Consider the following 20,473-nt stretch of genomic DNA (forward strand, 5'->3'; position numbering starts at 1 on the left):
TTACATAGAGCTCTTCGCCAGGAGAAGAATTAGAATTAGACATCTTAGGTTAATAGGATACTATCTCTATGGATATAAGTTACAATGCAAGATGAGTTTCTCTGAACCCTGCCCTACTTCCCAATTTTCCTTTCATGAGAAAGCAACAGAATTATCCAAGCAACAGCAGCAAAGCCAGTGCTTACATTCATAGCAAATTGCTCTAAGGACACAAGGTGTACTGTTGTGGTCATGAGAGTGAACAATATGAGCATACAGGATTTCTCTGGGGAAATCACAAAGGTTTGTCTGAGCCAGTTACAGGAGCATAAAAGAATCCCAGGCTACATACTGATTCTTCAGCATCTAAACAGTAAGCTATTTCCAACAGCTATGTAAGTGCTTTAATAACAGTCAGGCTGGCTCTGATGCTGCTTTTACAAATTGCAAAACAAAACAGTTCCAGCTGCCTAAATATCCTATCTACCAGTGTTAGAACATCATGTCAGACTCATGCACTGGTACAACATCTTATAAATTAGAAGAACATCAATGCCCCATGGTTAGTGCTTTGAAAGGCACACAAGGCAAGATTCAGTTCTCAAATCCAGTCTCTCATGCCCTGAGTCAGCAGAGCACTGTAGAGGTCTGGGGTGAAATCTGGCCCCACTAAAATTAAAAGGGGTTTTGCCTTTGACTTCAATAGGGCCAGGATTTTATCCTTCATGTTTATCCTTTGGAGCCAGTGCCTTACACAGCTCTGCAGTGACCATTCTGTGGCCAAGATAGGAGAAGTGTTGAGCAGATGTCACCTTTAGAGCTCTTCAGTCATGGCAGTTCATTAAAATCTAGGCCGCAGCTTGAGGGGCGGATGGTTTCTGACAGCTGGAAGCTGGGCAGACCAAGACTTCTGCATGAAATGAATCCTGAGATAACCCACCTCCATTTATTAACAATCTTCTCTGATCCTTGGCACCATTCACCCTCAACCTACCTCCCTGTTGCTTGTTCTTGGCTCACTTGGGAACAGGCAGGGGAAAGTGGTCAGCCAGAAGCATAATGTTTCTGCAGACTAAAGAGGAAACCAGGTAGGTCTGAGCAAGAAGAGGGGTTAACATGGGAGAGAGATGGGTAGGGAGAGAGGAAAAGTTGGTTGTGACGATGGAAAGTCTGCAGGACATATGATGGCTGGTGAGGTGGAAAGGAGATGAACCTCTTGAGGATACAGAAAAAAAAGAGGATTGAGAATAGTGGAAAAAGCAGGATTGAGAACTGATACATTTCATTTGAGTCAAAAAGTCTCCTCAGCGCAGTTCACAGGAGGAGGCTGTCTAATGAATAGACTGATTCTCAGTGCTGTAATGGTTAAGATTATATTGATAGTGGGTGCTCCCTGTCCTTTAGAACGCAATCCAGCCATTTCTTCCCTGCCTCCTGCAGAGCACCATAAATGGGCTGACTAAATTATCTGTCATAAATGCAAGGATTGGTCTTTAATATAATTTGTGAGCATCATGATGGAATGAGTCAACCAATGCTCCACTAAAGATTTTAATTATGGAAACTGTGATGTGATATGGAAACTGTTCATATCACCAGCAAGTAGCGAAAGACTGAAAATGCAACTTGGAGGACAGTTTTAAAGAGGCCCTGGTAGATGACGAAAAGCTCTAGAAAAACCAGTCTTCACTGAGTTAGGTAACCAGTGCTAATTAACAAGTTCTGATGCATTGGTGTATTGTGTGCATCAAAAACACAAGCAGCATAGTTGGGGCTATTTTAGCAGTAAGGATACTCAGCTTCAAGAAAGGCAGCAAATAAAGAATTCCAGTAATTTAATCTGAAAGACATAAATCATGAGTGAAAAGCTCTCAACATCAGTAATGGAGAGAAATATCCACAATCTAGGAAGGTTTCAGTGACAAAATGGCAGTTTTTCATACATATAAAACTACAAGAAAAAATTCTCAATCAAGATACCTGTTTGAAATAGAACTGAAGGTCACCAAAGGCCAGAAGAATATGACTGGCATTTCTCAGTAAATTTAAGGAGACAATCACCAGGAGCTCCATTTTGGCAACATTTAGCGACATGCGATTTCGAAACATTAATGCCTGCAAGACAAGAAAAGACCCAGAGAAGTTGGATTTCAAAGACAGTCATAACTGTATCACCGGCATAAAAATGAAATCTGACATTATAACAATGAAAAATTGTTCTGGGACAAACTAGAAAACAATGGTCAAAGTAAAGAGTCTCATGGCAATTCTGAGGAAAATAGAACAACTCACCCTATTGCAGTGAGACATATCTCTTACAATACCTGAAGTCATGAAAAATACATGTGAATGCTGCAATGTTCTGCAAGTGACTCTCAATACATCAGCAAAATTCTGCGCCCTGCCTGGGTTATAACTTGAATTATTTTTAGCGTCCACGAAAGGTACTGAATTGACAAACCTGTCCAGCCTGACTTTGAAGGATAGGTACAAAACTAGAGAAATGCACCATTGGTAATCAAATCAGTGGATCGCCTTAGTGGAAAAAGTAATGGTGCAGTGCAGTCACACAGACCATCCTGTTTCAGTCCTGCCCTGCAGCCACACACACAGCACTCTAGTAGCTGTGGTAGTTGCACTGCCCTCTGGACACCTATCCCACAGTTCCTGACTCAGCTCCTTGAAGTATCAACATATGCAGAGTCTGCAATAGGATTCTGAGTGACTAAAGATATTGTATTGCCCCTTGAGACCCTGTGTCTGCACTGCTCATGGTACCCAGCTTGAGCATCTGTATAGACACCTGCTCATAAATCATACTTCTGATAATGCAGTACAGCTAAAACTATATCTCCTCAATGTCCTATATATGTTCCTTGGGCCATCCCAAAGCAATCTTCTTTCAGAGAGATGATCCCCAAGCTGCTTGGTGGGTTATCACACAGAAGTGGATGCTGGTGAAAAGGTGAACACAGTGAGATCTAAGGTTTGTGCACAGCCTAAATTGTACAGGTGAGGAACTGCCAGAAAATGATCCTGCACTGCAAAAATAAATAAATAAGACCAGGTAGCCCACTTAGTAACTAGTGCGTTGTGAAACAATGGTATAAGGACCAATTAATCTGCTGCAGTACTACTCCAGGAGCCTGCTATCTACACTAGCACTACATCAATACATATTAATATGGAGGTAGCGAACAGTACTTATTCCTGTTCAGGGTAAATGCAATCCCAATGATGTTAAGAACTCCTAAGCGCTAGTAATTGCAATTTTTGTGTATGCATGGAGTATTACAGGCATGCTGTGTGTTGTAATGCCAATAGTCTATAGTGCAGACAAGGCCCAGATGTGAGAGAGTAGTTAAAGTTCAATGGTAAATTCAGCACTTGAGCTTTTGCTGAGACTGCCAACAAGATCATCATCATAGTGCTAATTATTACAGTGTTTTTCTGTGATGTGGCTATTTTGGTGTATCAGGTAAATGACACTTTAGTCAATACCAAAATTGATAATAAATGTGTGTTTTCTGTAGAGACTACCAGAAACTACTCGATAAACCTCTGGTACCTCCAAACCTGGGAACAATTCTGACCTCATTTATAATCTTTGTTCCTGAGGTTGGAGGGGAATAAGTGTTAATAGTAGTCATTATTATTTATATAATGGCAGCACCTAGAAGCTTCATTCGAGGGTTAGGGCCCCATCGTGCTAGGAATTGTACAGAAGAATGAACCAAGAAGACAGAAATCACAACATACATGACAGGTTGCAACAGGTGGATAAAACAGACCTATTGGGTGGAGTTGGGGTGGGAGACTGAGGTAAACAATAAATAGAGTTTAGCAGAAGAGCAGAAACCATAGTTTGTTATTTTCTGAGCCACTGCCAGCTAGGGATGATTTATAGATATCACAGCAGAGGGAGGTTTCACTGGAATAATTTCTTGCAATGCATATCCAGACATGTCAAAACACAGATAAATCAAAAGAAAAAAACTTTTAAACCACAGTGTTTACAGTTAGAAAGTTCTTTGATGACATTTAGACACTAGCTTGGTATGCACTGAAAATGGAAACACAACATTGTACACTAGTATTTATTTTATGTGGTATTTTTCCTTTCTCTCTCTAGATCACATCAACAGACTCTTTTTTTCTTCTCTGGGGAAGGCAATCTGCTATTGCTTTCCTGTTAAAATGCTTACAATATGGAGGAACATCAGGAACAATTAGCAAAAATCGCTGATGTGAACTTGGTAGAAAGCATACATCAACTCTCCTAGGAAATCTTAAGAACGGCATAAAACAGAAATCTGTCATTTCATTTTTCAGAAAGACTAACAGCATATAGTAACTTACAGGAGAACTATGAGTATATTGCACAGAGAGTATATAAAAAGCTTTGCTTATGTATTTTATTTTTCTCATCATCTTCACTGTTTACCACATTGCAGCAGAATCTCCTGTGATGGGCTACAGCTGTTGCAGCATCATGTGGCGTTCCCTCCTCCTTCCTCCCCCCAGCCCCCAGAATCACAAGACTACAGTCCCTATCATATCCTCAGCCTTCTGCTTACCAGACAGCTTTGATCAGAATGGTCCCTGAAGGAACCGGATGATGTAGCTATGGTCTGTTCTTGCACAAATGTACACAAGACAGCAGAAGATGGGATGATGATATGTCATGTGATACAGTATACCCACTGATACAATCCGTGGTAAGACAACTGTATACATTGCAAAAAAGCATCCAGGCAGCAGGGGATGTTCCCAGGGAGAAGACATTTCTTTTTAACAATTAGAAGCAACACCAATCCTTCATGTCATTTGCTTTCCTTTTATTGCTTTGATTTTTGTTAATGGCAGACAAAATTTTTACTTGAGGAGGCCTATGTAAATATATATTTAGATAACCCACTAAGATTTTGTAATCTTTTCTTTCCCACATTCCAAGATCTGTTTAGTGAATCTGTAAATTTTTAGTCAAACAACAACATTTTATTACATTTCTTGAAAATAAAATATCAGCAGAAGCCTAAAAACATTTTGGGACAGATTTGAATACTTTTGCTCATATTGAGTAGCATCTTACCTCCTGAATGGCCCATTGATTAAGTTTGCTGAGTAAGGTATTACCCCATGTGAATAATATCAGAATATAGCCCTTGTGAGCCCAAAGATGTGAGTAAGGCTGGAAGAATCAGGTCCAAATTAAACAACAAATATTCTGTTTTGTATGGGGATTCTTTAATTTTGGACCTGACTCTTCCATCCTTCCTCACATTGAGTAGTATTTCACTCTGAGTAGTCCGAATTAAATCAATAAGACTACCTGCCAAGTAAACTACTAATCAGTGTGAAGTAGACTTTGTCTACACCAGCACTTTTATAGATAAAGCTTTTATCAAAGGTGTGAAAAAACGCCCCCTGACCAACATAAATTTCTCTGATGGAAGCGCCGGTGTGGACAGCATGGGAAAGTTTGACATTTCAAAATTTCCTACAAACCGGAAATTCCTAAGAAATTTTGTTTCATAAGCACTGACACACTGTATTTCTGAATGAAATCTGCTTCCCAGGACCCACTCAACACCTGCTTTGCAGTCATGAAACAGACAAGAATCATGTCAATTTCAGTTGGGCAGCCAGGGTCCACATCTAAGGGACAGTCTACTATGTGGACTGGCCCCAGGGCTGGGGACCCCAGCAGTTCCAGGCTTCTGGGTCAGCAGACTCCTTATGCTGCCTGACTCTCAGGGCAGCTGGCTCACCAGGCTACGCAAGTGTAATTACATTGTAGTTATGATCCAGTTGCAGTGTAATTAGATTGTGGTCATACTTTTAGATACCTGTGATTAATATTAATTCATATAACCAGAAAGTTTACTACATGATAGTATAATTATAGGATAAAGCCTATGTGATTAAAATACCCATATTATAAACAAACATTTAGCCAGTGTGAAATGAAGAGGTAATAAGTAATTCAGTCATGTAGTAATCTGCCAGTTAAATGAATTAGTGATAATGACAGGTATCCAAAAGCAAAACTAGTGTATAATAGTGTGTAAAACTCACTGTATAATAATCAGAAACCAAAATTTCTTTACATGCTGGAGGAAGAAGACTGTACAAATCTGAAACTCCAGAAATAAAATTTTTGATTATTTTTTTTCTACTTCAGAATAGTGTGAAAATTTCTGAGGATATGTCAGAAATTCTAATATGTTGTGCAAGTAGAACTGGCAAAAAAATATTAAAAGTTTCACAGTGTATGTGAACATTTTGCATTAATCTTAAGGAAACTGAGCTATGTGCAATTGTCAGGTACCGGCTGCTTTCTGTGGCTTTCATAACTCACTCAAGGCACACTAGCATGACAGAATATTTTCAGAAGCAGGAAATAGGGCACGACTGGAATTTTGTTTAGTTGGAGTGCTTAGCTGAGGGAAACTCAACCCTAGAATATGCTCACCAAATGACACGTCCATACTAACACATCTCAGAAACCAATAATGGGAAGTGGATTGACTGTATGGTTCCATAAACATGGTCACCAGCTAAACTCTACACATGTGGCACTGGGGTAGTATTCAGGTCTATCTGCTGCAAAATATAGGCCCATATCACTTGAGCTAAAGGACCATCTCAGATAACTTTGTGGTATTAAGATTTCTCTCTGCTTTGTGGACTAGACACTAAAGGGAGACAGTCACGTATATTCAGGTCCCAATACTTTACATTTGCAAACCACACCCACTCAGTGTAGGGCTCCACCCTGCTTCCAGCCACATATAGAGTTTGATGAGCCTGCTTAAAACCTTGGCTAACAGAGATGGCTCTTTAATGCAGGCAGTAGAGGCTCAGGTGTTTAGATACAGAGGCCTCTGTTTTGATCCCTACTGCAGATGACGCACCCAGGACACAATGTAAAACATAGACTAAACTCTTTGGGTTCATAGAAGTTGAAATCAGTCAGGCACTAGTCTGTAAGCCACCTTCTGCATAGTTTGGTTTTGTGTTGTTGACTTCACTGTTCTGTTGCCAACTGTGTGAGAAGAGGACGACACTCAATGAATGAGGCATTGTCTACAATACAAAGTTTTGTTGACAAAAGGCAGCTACACACTACACACTACAAAGCTACTTTTGGCCGCAAAACTCTGCTGTTTTGCTGACAAAATAAAACCACCTCAAGGAGAGGCATAAAGCTTTTTGCAGCAAAGCTAAAGCGACAAAGCTTCAATGTAGACTATGCTGTTTGTTTTGTCAACATAACTGGCTTCCACCAGTATCCCATAATGCCTGCCATGACCGCTCTGCTCACTGTTTTGATCTCTGCTGCCCTGCAGGCATGCGCCCCTCCCCTTTCAAAGCTCCCGGAAGTATCTAATAGCTGAGCGTGATGCTCCCTTGGGGGAACAAAAAGCAAATCATTAACATGGAACACACCTGTTCTGCCCTGCTCTGGGAACACAGCGGCAGGCACACTATTGCTGCAGAGAATGGGGAGTGGGGATTACAGAGAGCTCACAGAGCTGCTGGGGATGCTGCTCCCACCAGCTGAGGAGGCTGTGGGAGAACTCAGAGGGAATCGCAGAACCATAGACAGGCAGGCAGAGCGGGCTGCTTTGGGAAAAACTGCTGTGCTGAGCAGAGTTGGGGGCTGACAAGAGGGGGGTGTTCCCCTCCCCCTGCCTCAGGATAAGTTGGTCAGCCTGCTGTCTCCCCTGCCCCAGACACACCACTCTTCTCCCTCCCCGCACACACTTCAGTTGAAAAAGCGGCTGACAATCTACTAGGATGCCCCTGGAATGATGGGATTGAGAAACCTGCATCATGTGATGCTGTACCTGCCCCATGAGGCATTGCAAAACCTTCCCAAAGCACCCTTCAGCCAGTTGCACAGTGGGATAGCTACCCACAGTGCACTGCTCTCTGTGTCGATGCAAGAACTGTTAGTGTGGATGCGCTCCGCCGACACAAGGAGCTAGTGTGGACATGCAACAATGGTTTTAATTAAAGCGGCATAACTTTTGCTGACAAAACTTTGTAGTGTAGACAAGGCCAGAGACTGCTGTTCTCTGATTATCTTTATATCATTTTAGAATGTACTACAAACTCTTCAGAACAGGGATAGTGCCTTCTCAGAGTCTAGCAAGTGTCTAGCCATGGCGGTCTCTACCAGAAACAAATAAAATAATAGTAATGATATTATATACCATCCTGGTGTGTTGTTTTAGATATTTTATTCCTACATGTATTTTATATTTGTAAGACTAAAAAATACCACCCACACACAGTCAGCATATTGTTCTGAAGATATTAACATTTCAATATCTATCTGGTATACAAAAGTTATTTCTAAATGGTAATTAAGACTTTGAAAAGTATCCAATTAGTCTGAAAAAAGTACTTTGAATTAATGTGGAGCTTTCTGTCTACAGTGAATTGATATAACTGTGTTAAAGATTTTAATTTCATAAGCTTTGCAACATGACTAAAACTTCTTTTCTTGAACAGTTTATACTGTCTGCACCAGCTTTTATAATGATCAGAAGGTGAGCATATGGGCCATTTCAGGCTACTTGAGGAGAAGGAGGAAACACAGGTAATTAGTCAATAAGTGGCATGAACAAGTCATGACTTCTGTCAGATGGCAAGTAGAAAGAACTTATTGCTGAACTCAGTCCAGACTTGAGTGATCCTTTGAAATGGACATTGGATGGCTTGTTCCAACACACTCAGGACCTTCTCAAGTACAATTCATAATGAGCTCTCTTTTGGCCACCATTTTTACATCCAAGGACATTAAGAGAGACAAGATACTAATTAAGCCATGGATGGTACTAATGAAGACTTTCTATTATTTTATGCTGCAGTGTTGCAATATAGTTAATGTAAATTTAAACCTGAATTAACCCAGGTGTCTGCCTTTGCTTTCTAAGCAACATTCACCTGGGTGCCTTGAGCCAAACTCTTTCAAATTTACAGCCAGATAATGAACGCCTTACTCATATTGGTGAGCAATTACTCACAGGAGCAGCCCCACTGAAGTCAATGGGATAATGCCAGTGAATAACTGCTCACCAGTCTGAGCAAAAGACTCACAAATTTGCCCTTAGTATACTATTGGTGTCAGAAGTTCAAGGAGCATACCAGGACTCAAGCTCATATTTATACTTTCACTGCAATATGGTACTCAAGGGTGCTACCCTGCTCGAGTTACGACCATTCAGATGGGATGTTAAAAAGAGGTCTCTTCTGGGGGCTGTGCAGGTGGAAGTAGAAATAACCCAGTACTCTGTTGTATATAACCTATATCACTAACACAGGTTCTGTCAGCATTGTATGTGAACACATAACAGTTTCTGAATTTCCTTACACAGTCACTGCACTATTAGTTTGTAACTCATTGTACTGAAATATCTCAAGGCATTTTATATTAAAATGGATTCTTCTAATCTGTGTTCATTCAGAATTGGACAGTAGCAGGCAATCGCACACAGATGCCTACTAGACCTTCTCTGCTTATGACAGTATGTTAGGAATAGAGGGGAAATTATATCTAAGAAATTACTCTGGGAACCTTGTGTGGGGTCACTTTTTAGTCAATGTATAAATAAACGAAGACATGTGAGCTATTAAAAACTCTATTCATTATAGGTCTTTTAGCTTTACATCAGTATCCACCACACCACTCCAATAGTAACAGATGCAAGAGAAACAATAATAGTCTACAAACTGATGATCACCAGTAAAATTAATGACTTCCATCAGAACTTTAATGGCCCATAATTTTGCCTCTGGACATTAACTACCTAATCAGTTGTTAAGTGCTGCTAATGTCTAAGTTGTCAGGTGTTACTGTGTTAATGATAGCATTCCCTTATTAAGTATAATGGTAGCACACTAAAATATTTAAGAAAGTCCAAATAGAGACATTTTTATAAATGACTTTTGATCAGTCTGTGCAGTCTGATGCAATGTTTCAAGCAGCTAATATCTACTTCCATCTGTTTCTAGCCTTGTCTATCAGGTATCACAAAGTATATTAGAGATGATAGGCTATCACGTTCTTCCACCTAACCAACATGCTGTAATGTAATGCCAAAGGATCAGGTCTCTTGGTGGCTCAGTGGCTCATCACCTGCAAAATCAGCACTGCCTATAGCTGTATGACATTTCCATGCTAGTTCTAAGAATGGCATCCTGGCAGTAGCCCGAGTAGACATTTATTATAGCTGATGTGCTAGTGACAGTTAAAACTGTGGGAGTGTTTCCACAATAGCCCCCTTCATTCCAGTTGCTCATTGTATTCCATTCTTTCACTTATGAGGTTAAAATTTGGAGCCACAGTAATGCTACATATTCTATCTTTACCTGTTGCAGCAGGCAGGGCTGTGGAAAAGAAGTCATGGCTGGGGCAACCCTACATACTAGTGGACCTAAGTTTTCAGGAAGGCCTCTCGGGGCTGTTCTAAATTAGAAAAATCTGGAAGCTGCTCTAACTTATGCTAGGGACTGGATCAAACCCAGCTTCAAGAGAACATAAGAGTGGCTTAAAGCCACCTTTGCTCCAACCACTGTCCCCTCTACTGAACTGAGTGCAGCTTGGCTAGACCAGTGGATCTGTACTAATATATATTTGACCGAGCTAAAAGACACTAAACCTGATGATATTTCTCTGTCTGTAATGCGATAACTTTTGGGGATCACAGCTGATCAATGCCAAAATTTGAGGGAACATTCTATGTATCAGTGAGAGGAACCTTAATTATTTTAGTGACAATTGGAAAGCCACACAGGGCCCATTTGATGTTGCAGGCAGATGAGCATTCTGACATCAGACACAATTCAGCCAGTCATCACTCACTCCCTCCAAACTTCAATCCCATTGGTTGAAATGAGTCAGCAAATGAAACTGCAGTTCATAAGTGAGGCACTATGACTGAGTTGGGGGGTTAGGGACTCGAATAGTGGGGAGCTGTTTCAGATCATGTGCTATATTGGCTGAATAGGAATGAGGCCGGAATAGGTATGGCTCTCTCCACACTATGCCTAGTTCAGGAAAGATCATTTACCTTTGCCTAGTCAAAACTGTTTTAGTTCATCTAAACAGTGCTCATTTGGTGCTGCAGGCACAAAGCTTACTCTGCCTGCAGTACCAAATGGGCACTGTCAAGAGGAGAGATGGCCAATGCATGCAGCAGAGTTAGGGTGAGGGTTACTGTCAAGAGCAATTGATGACTGGCTGAGTTACCTCTGATATCACAATGCTAGAGTCAGCTCTCCTCTGCTTGCATAGGCACTGTCAAGGGGAAGTTGTTGGTATGGAATTGATAAAACAACCAAGAGGAGCAGTTTCAATGATTTAACAAAATGTAGGTTCAGTGGCAGTATCCTGTGAAAATGCTACAGGTTCAGGGTAGAAACTGTGTTCCTGCCCTTCCCATCATCTGCTCACTTGACCTACATAAGCAACAAAGTGTGCAACTCTCTAGTTGGTATATATTCTTACACATAATAAAGGACAATATGTTCCTTTAACCATGGGATAGGTTAGGGGCACTGCATGGCCACCCCCTCCCAGGAGATCATATGGAAGGATTGTGCCTTAGGTCAACACAATATCTCCTCAAAATAGGCCAGTGCACAGGTTGCTCCATTGGAGGCTGGGGGAGGGAGGAACATGGGAAATGGAAACAGGTCCTTTCAGTGGGAATTAGGTGCCTAGTTGCCATTTGTGCCTTTGAAAATCTTATCCACTTTCATTTAAACAGTACCAAAAGGAGTTTGTCGTCTAAATAGCAATGAATAATGACAACAGTCATGGTGGCGAATGAGGAAGGACAACAGATAACAATAGAAAGAGAATATTCCTCTTAGAAGAGCAGTTTTTATCAAGAAAGAAGATTGTATCATTCATTTTGTTTTAGACTTGGTTTTTTTTAGACAGTTGAAGATTTTTTGTTTTTGTTGTGTGTTTCAATTGTCATGCTCAAAGAGTAATAAAAAACAGTGCTGGAATATAGATTACTGGTGAAAACCTAGGCAAAAGTAGCAGATTGTAATAACAGTGAGAGTTACCTTGGCATACAGGAAGAGATGATGTGCCATAGAAATGGAAGGCATGAAACAAAGCACAAGGGAATAGATAAAAGTAACATATGAATAGACAAATATGTCAACAATACTCACTTAAGGTTATGGATCATGGAGTAACAAGAATTTTGAGCAAGTGAAAAAAAAAAAAAAAGCTTGATTTACTCCTTCAAGAGAGACCAGTCCCATCAATAACACTCTCAGATCCACAGTAGCAAAGAGGACGAACTGTAATATGCCTGCCTGTTCATCATCATCATCATCATGTATTTTCTGCATCTCACTGCCATTTAAGGAGTAAAATACTTCTCCCATTGAAGTTAATTGGCAGTGGAGGTGCATGACCTCTAGCAAGAGACTCTCAGCAACAAACAGGATCAGCCCCCTAAAGGAGGAGTTTCTCCATGATCCTATGTTCATCCCTTCTAAGCATTTTATAGCTATTCTTCTCACAAGGGAAAAAGTGGCTGCTCTCTCTATCTGATCGCTTTCTTCACATAACTCTCAATGTAAAATTAGCCGGGGCAGGCCGTGCTTAAAAGAACAAAAATAAATTAAGTAAAACTAAACTTTTGTAACTAACCAGACTGTAGTGTGGTGGTGTGGCCTCCCTCTGACCCAGCGGGGGAGGAACCACCCTCTGTGCCTAGGTGGGCGGAGCCAGACCTGCCTCGCCCCTCCCACCAGAAGTGGGTAAGCGGAAAAGGAAGTATAAAGGGCAGGGCCTCTAACTCACTTGGGGCTGGGACACCTTGGGAGGTAGATGTATCCTGCTTGCTCCAGGCTGCTGAGCCCAGTGACGCCCTGATCACCGGGGAACCTGTGCCTGCCGCAGACTTGCCAGGATTGCCGCTGGCCACCTACTCAGAAGAGACAGAGGGCATCCTGTTGATCCAGATACACCCCGAGAGGATGGAAGGGGACGGGAGGAAGTGGCCCAGGGGCAGTTGAGCCCTCTCTGGCTGTAGCACTACCTGGAGCTAGGGTTGCCAGGTGTCCAGTTTTGTTTTTTTAACCCATTTTTACTTTTGGCCATCACACCATCCCCTAGAAATGAGTTCCAGTTTTTGACCAGAATGCCTGGTCTAAAAGGGACCCTGATGACTCCGGTCAGCACCTCTGACCGAGCCGTTAAAAGTCCAGTCAGCAGCGCAGCAGGGCTAAGGCAGACTCCCTGAAGCAGCAGCATGTCCCCCCTCTGGCTCCTATGCATAGGGGCATCCAGGAGGCTTCACACGCAGCCCCCGCCCCAAGCGCCAGTTTCACAGCAACCATTGGCTAGGAACCGCTGCCAATGAGAGCTGGGGGAGCAGCGCCTGCGGACGGGGCAGCGCACAAAGCTGCCTGGCTGTCCCTCCACACAGGAGCCAGAGCGGGGACATGCCTCTTCCTCTTCGGAGCTACTTGAGGTAAGCACTGCCCAGAACCTACCCCCCTACCCCATGCGCCCCAACCCCCTGCCCCAGACCTGATCCCCCTCCTGCCCTCCAAACCCCTCAATCCCAGCCCAGAGCATCCTCCTGCACCTCAAGACCCTCATCCCAAGCCCCACCCCAGAGCCTGCACCTCCAACCGGAGCCCTCACCCTCACCCCAAACTCAAAACCCCTGCCCCAGCCCTGATCCCCGCCTCCCACACTCCGAACCCCTCAGCCCCAGCCCGGAGCATCCTCCTGTACCCCAAACCCCTCACTTCAAGCCCTACCCCAGAGTCTGCACCCCCAGCTGGAGCCCTCACACAAACACCCCGCACTCCAATCCCATGCCCAGCCCAGAACCCCCTCCTGCACCCCAAATACCTCATCCCCAGCCCCACACCAGCACCTGCACCCCCCAGCCAGAGATCGCACGCACCCACCCCTGCACCCCCAGCCCCTACCCCAGCCTGAAGCCCCCTCCTGCACCCCTCATTTCTGGCCCCACCATGGAACCCGAACCCCCAGCCAGAGCCTCATGCCGTCCCACACCCCAGCCCCCTGAGCCAGCATGGTGAACATTAGTGAGTGAGTGAGGGTGGGGAGAGCAAGCGACAGAGGGAGGGGGGATGGAGTGCATGGGAGCGGGGCCTTTGAGAAGGGACAGGGCAGGGGTGGGGCCTCCGAGGAGGGGCGGAGCAAGGGTGTTTGGTTTTGTGTGAGTAGAAAGTTGGCAACCCTAGCTGGAGCATGGTCAGTGTGTTGCGGCTGGATTCCCCGCTGAGCCAGGAGCAGACCACTCTACCACTGTTAGGGCCCTGGGTCGGGGCCTGGTGGAGTAGGATGGGCCTGGGCTACCCCATCCCAGGGGTGGCAGCCTCCCCTCACCAGGTCAAGAGCTAATTGACTACTGGGTTTGCTCTGTCCCTGACTAAGGGCTCAGAGCCTCATTGAATCCTGGGTTTGTTCTGCCTGTGCCTAAAGGCCTCAGAGCTGATTGACGCCTGTGTTTGCTGTGCCCCTGCTTAAAGGGTCCAGAACCCATAGAATACGGTGTTTGCTCGGCCCTGTTTAAAGCGCCATGGGACAATAGACTGTTGGCTGCTCTGCCTCAGGCTAAGGGCCAGAGCATACGGACTCCTGGGAGATCCTGTCCCTGCCTAAAGACCGGAGCCCACTGACTATTGGGGGTTTAGCCCCGTTGGACCGGCTAGGAGGTTAACACCTACTTGATACTAGGTGGCGATCCCAACAGCATAGCGAGGCGGGGTGGTCTGCCTCTGACCTAAAGAAGGGGGGGATGACCGCCACACCACTGAACAGACCTATGAAATATTGATCAAAATTTCTGAGGCAGGGCATGCAGTACTTCTCAGCTCACACAGTCTAAAGGAAATAGACAATATCCAGGGTTTAGAAGAACACTAACTCATCCAATAAAAATGTGATACTTCCATGCTATAAGTGGTATAATGCTGCTGTACATCACATGTATCATCTAATAATATCCCTGCTTCACACACCTTCAGACATTGCTCAGAGGCTGACAACTGCACAAGGCACTCATTCTGCTGATCCTGCTTTCTCCACATACTGTCAGAGTGCTGCTTTATATTTATTTTTACGCAGCAAGCTTATGATCTAGTGTTTTTTCACTTGCTGAGGTTAATACATAAATATTCATTTTAAACAGTGGCATGCTAGCAGAAAAAATAGCCCATTCGAGTCTTTTGGTATGAAAAATATGATGCTGTGATTTGAATGTTGATTAAAATCAATACCTCTATGGTAAGTATGTAGCAAAATACATTGTTGTACAGGGTAGAGTGATATGAATGCTTTTTCCTGGTGGAAATTGATAAAGAAAGGCTTAACCCTTGCTTTTAAAATTGCAAATATGCTAAGAAGAGAGTGAATCTGTTCAAATAGTATTTAAAAAAATGAAATCCTTGATTGCTTAATGCTTGCAGATTTAAAAGCTAGTTATGTTTGTAACTTACATAATCATAAATGTTTTGGTGTAAGAACTGAAATAGCATAAATCTAATTCTTTGAAAAAAAAATTGGTCTCCATGAAGTGTCTAAGAAACATGTTTAGTAAATTCTAAAATAATAGGGAGGAGCTCAGGCCAACACCTCCAAAGCTCAGGAGGAGTTTAGTACCAGAACTTGTACTTGGCAACTTGGAGCCATATTTGTGTGATAGAATACCACCTAATTCAGTGTTTACACAATCAGTGGACATTTGATAAGGTCATTTTCAACCAATAAACAATGATAGTGTTTACTCAGATATTTCCCTTTCTTGGGAAACTAAATAGGAACAAAGAGGTGGTGGGGCTGTACTTTCAGAAAGGGCTGATGAAAGATTCTGGAGCAGCTCCACTTCAGCAGTTCTAGTAAAGGTACCTCTTATCAGCTGGACTCCCCACCATCTAATGAGATCCTGATTCCCCAGTGCTAATAGGAAGATATGTCTATTCCTGTGGGCCCATGGAAAGGCCAATAGCAGACAATGACCATAACTTCAACTTATGCTGATCAGTGCAAAGTCACTAAAATAATCAGTGGTTGAGATGACCAATCATGCTTGCCTCACCAAGATCTGAATGGATGGTTCAGTTAGCATTGTGCTAGAACAGATTTCTTCACTGCAACATGAGACTAGATGCAGGGGAAAGGGAGACTTTGGCAACGTCCAGGCACCATTACTTCAACTAGTAAGGAATGCAGCTGCCCAGCTTTTAAGTAGGTCAATCAAAGGAGAGCACAGTACTCCTGCATAGAGCCAGGTCACATTTTTCAGATGAGAAGTTTCTTTGCCAAAAAAAATGTCATTTCAATTGACCCTGAAATTATACACATATTTGACTGAATAATTTCAACCAATACTTTTTTTCCATTAGGATTTAGGCACCATTCACAAAAGAGTAGCCATATTTTTCTTATAATGGTTAGCTCAGTGGTTAGGGCACTCAGCTCAGATGTGGGAGGCCCAGGTTCAGTTCTCCACCTCATGTGGAGAAAAGATTTGAACCTAGGTCTTCCCTGTTGCTGGAGAATGCCTAGCCATTGAGCTATTCAAGTCTCTAATGGACTCTGCCCCAAGTTTTTACATTCTAAGAACATGAGCAACACGCCAAGGGTAGAGGAAAGGAATACAATCAACTATATAAAAATGCACATTGTTGTTGTTCTTATTATTTAAATGGTCATCTATCTCCATGAATCTAGTTGTCATTATATGACTGATTTCTTATAGGCACTGCAGCAAGGGCGGTGTCTTGTTGGAGAGGTTGGAACAATGCACATAGTACCCTGGGCTCTGCCCCCATACATAACCAACGCCTATCCACACATGGATCCTCCACTGAATACAGAAGTACAGCAGGTACAATGTCACAAGGGAGGCCAAACTCCTTTTTACACTCCCGGGCCAGGAGTTCACCATTTTTCATCCCCTCTGCATACAGAGGAATTATTGGGCCATGGGGTATATTTTTTATCTTTAAAATAATAATGATATACAATAATAATCACTGTAACTGAAGATTGTAGTATATAGATTTATATAGATGGCCAGAAGAGACCATCATGATCATCTAGTCTGACCTCCTGCACATTGAAAGCCACAGAACCTCACCTACTCACTCCTGTAATCAGGGCCAGCACCAGGCACCAGCCCAGCAAGCAGGTGCTTGGGGTGGCCAACGGAGAGGGGCAGCGGATACCTCACTCCCTCTCAGCGTGAAGGACCTGCCGCCGCATTGCCTCCAAAGACTGTAGCGGCAGCGGTAGAGCAGATCGCGATCGCTGCTGCTGCTGCTTCTTCTTCTTCTTGGTGGCAAAAATCCTGGAGCCGGCCCTGCCTGTAATAGACCCCTAACCTCTGGCTGAGTTAAATCATGATTTAAAGACTTCAAGTTACAGAGACTCCACCATTTACACTTGCACTATCCAAGACAGTTACCCTGTATTTCTACTCTTGCTATTAAAATCTCTGGCTGCTGTTCAGTGTCCCAAAAAGGAATCAGCAGCATTTATTCTACAAGGCATGAAGGAGCAGGCAGAACCTCAGTGCTGAGAGAAATAAATCAAAGAGCCAAAACAAGGAAAGTTACAAATAAGCACACAGGAAGCACAAAGAGCACAGACTGCACTTACAGAATGTTAACATCCCGCTAAACAGAGCCAAATGTTCTAATAAGAACCTTAGCAATTCTTTGATAAACAGCAGAAAATATTTTTTTCGAGATGGGATGTAAAAGAGATGCATAATGTATGAGACAAAGGCAAAATATCTTCAGTCCCTGAGGGAATGGCTTTTGTCTTACATGTAGGTCATTCCTGCATTCACAAGATATTTTCAGTATCCTTTTTAAAGGCATTCAAGCATTATGGATTATTATGTCAAGACTTCTTTGCTGGCAGGCTGGGATTTTTGATTGCAATTAATGTGTGTTGTAAGGAGCTTTGTAAAATGTTGAACTCAACCATCACTAAAAGAAATTAAAACAAGCCGAGATCTGAAATGGGCATTTAGTTTAGCTGGGAGGGAGAGTGGTGCTGCTTACCTTTCAGACACTGAGAAAAGGGACAGAAAATTCACACAAAAACATTGCAGAAATCAAGAAGGTATGAATTCAGAAGAGAACCGTGTGACAGTGTACCCCATAAGGCTTTATGGGGAGGAGGTGCTTATAAATGTATGTATGACATAACTGGAATATGTTTTGTGCTGCCTGTGCCATGTAACATATCTCCGTAAAGGTTATGGTCTACTATATCTATTCATCCTATTTGTACATATATATCATTTTCTACTCGAGGTTAAGAATATGGGCTGTATGCTTGCCTGATTTCTAAGTAAGCTTTGTGAGGCATTTGGTCAGCTTCTTTAGGAAGGAATTCGCCAGGTTAAGTACCTGATCAGGAGACACTTGGGGAACAATGCATCTTGAAATGCTCCAATCCACATGAGAAGTCTTTCTGGAGACATGCAAGATGCCATGTGGACAATGGTGTCGGCCTGCAAAGACTGAGTCATGCAGGGGCATGTGACTTGCCCAGGTGACTCCAAAACTCCATCTTGGAGCTGGACTTTGCATAGGATGGAGGAGGGGGGTCTCCACCCACAAGAGAGAGTCTATTTAAACCTGTGGGAGACCCCTCCATTTTGTCTTCAGCTGGCTAAAGAAGGAGCCTCTCCACCCCTCCTCCCCCCAGGATACTTCAAGGAGACTGAAACAAAGGACAGTAACTACAGGGGGTGTGAGTGATTGCTGGACCCAGGCTAAAAGGAGATTAGCCTGTAAAAGGGAGCACTCTGGAACTGGTGAGGAAATTATCTGTATTCAGTTTGATTAGGAATAGATATGCGCATTTTATTTTATTTTGCTTGGTGACTTACTTTGTTCTGTCTGTTACTACTTTGAACCACTTAAATCCTACTGTCTGTATTTAATAAAATCACTTTTTATTTAGTAATTTACTCAGAGTATGTATTAATACCTGAGGGAGCAAACAACTGTGCATATCTCTCTATCAGTGTTATAGAAGGCGAACAATTTATGAGTTTGCCCTGCATAAGCTTTATGCAGGGTAAAACGGATTTATTTGGGTTTAGACCCCATTGGGAGTTGGGCATCTGAGTGCTAAAGACAAGCACACTACTGTGAGCTGTCTTCAGGTAAACCTGCAGCTTTGGGACAAGTGATTCAGACCCTGGATCTGTGTTAGAGCCAGACAGGAGTGGCTGGCTCAGCAAGACAGGGTGCTGGAGTCCTGAGCTGGCAGGGAAAACAGAAGCAGGGGTAGTCTTTGCACATCTGGTGGCAGCTCCCAAGGGGGTTTCTGTGATCCAGCCCGTCACAAACTGAAACAGAGGGGATAATAAAAACCGTTCACTGGGAAGAACAAACACACAACACAATCAGAGACAAACTTGCTTAAGTTTAAGCTTAGTTTTAGCCAGCCAATACAATTAAGCAGAAAAAGATTTTGATAATGGGGGCTAAAAGTTTGAAGTAGGTGCCCACTCCCTTAGGCTTTTTTGAAAATCCCACCCAAAGTCCTTATTTAGGCCATTCAATATAGAGGCCCATTAGTGGTTCACTACTCAGTGTCAGCAACTCCTGTCAGGACTGACAACCTCACTACACTTAACTAACACTGTTGCCAAAATATGTAACCAAGAGGTGGCATATAATATATAATTGGAGAACTAGTAGCTTACTGATTAATAATATTCTTGCATGATGTATGCACAGGGTGTGTATGGAGAATTATGATATGTGCTAGAATTATGTTTTTAAAATAGGTTTGGCAAGTATTGCATAAGCTCAGTCTGTGCTACACAAAGGAATGTGTATCTGTCTGTCTGACCAGCCTGGTTTTCTGGCAGAGACAATGAAGGTACAGTCACATAAAACTCACTCACACTCAACTGTCACCAAAGGGGAAAGAACCAGCATGAAGCGAAGCCTTCACCAGACCAAATGGCCTTTCTTCCCAGCAGGAGAAAAGGAACTGTATCTAAGAATACATTTCAAAGTTTTATTGGTCTATAAAAATTGAACGCCAAAGAATAAGCGTCTGAACGCCAAAGAATAAGCAATTGAATTAACTGGTTGTATACAATATTACTATATTATAAAAGTGTATTAAGTAACATCTTTTATGAAAGGCTCTGCCACGCTGGTGATTAATATAATTGTGAAATGTGTGTATTAATATTATATAAGGAATTATGGATACTTTCTAATATTAGACTTTCAAATCTGTGACCAAACTTGGAAGGAATAGGTTTTCTTCCATGCATGAGGAAAAGTAGCATAGTAGAATCAAAACAACGGAAGCCCCATTTCCATACAAATCAGCAGAGAAATGGGAAGTCCACAGGAAGGGAAGAGCAGCATGAGGTCATCCTGACTCTTGATACAGGGTCAATTAACTCAGATCTATGCAGAAAAAGAG

General features: G+C 42.8%; 1 long non-coding RNA gene across 1 annotated transcript in view; it reads right to left on the reverse strand.

Annotated features, from left to right (window-relative positions):
* LOC122172340 (uncharacterized) overlaps nt 1-20,473 on the reverse strand; it is a 49,358-nt gene that overhangs the window by 12,169 nt on the left and 16,716 nt on the right. The window contains exon 2 of the long non-coding RNA XR_006172562.2: nt 1,960-2,094. This is a non-coding gene — a long non-coding RNA (uncharacterized LOC122172340). The remainder of the gene's footprint in view (nt 1-1,959; nt 2,095-20,473) is intronic.

This window comes from Chrysemys picta, chromosome 5 (genome assembly GCF_011386835.1).
Source record: "Chrysemys picta bellii isolate R12L10 chromosome 5, ASM1138683v2, whole genome shotgun sequence".
In the NCBI taxonomy this organism is placed as follows: domain Eukaryota; kingdom Metazoa; phylum Chordata; order Testudines; family Emydidae; genus Chrysemys; species Chrysemys picta.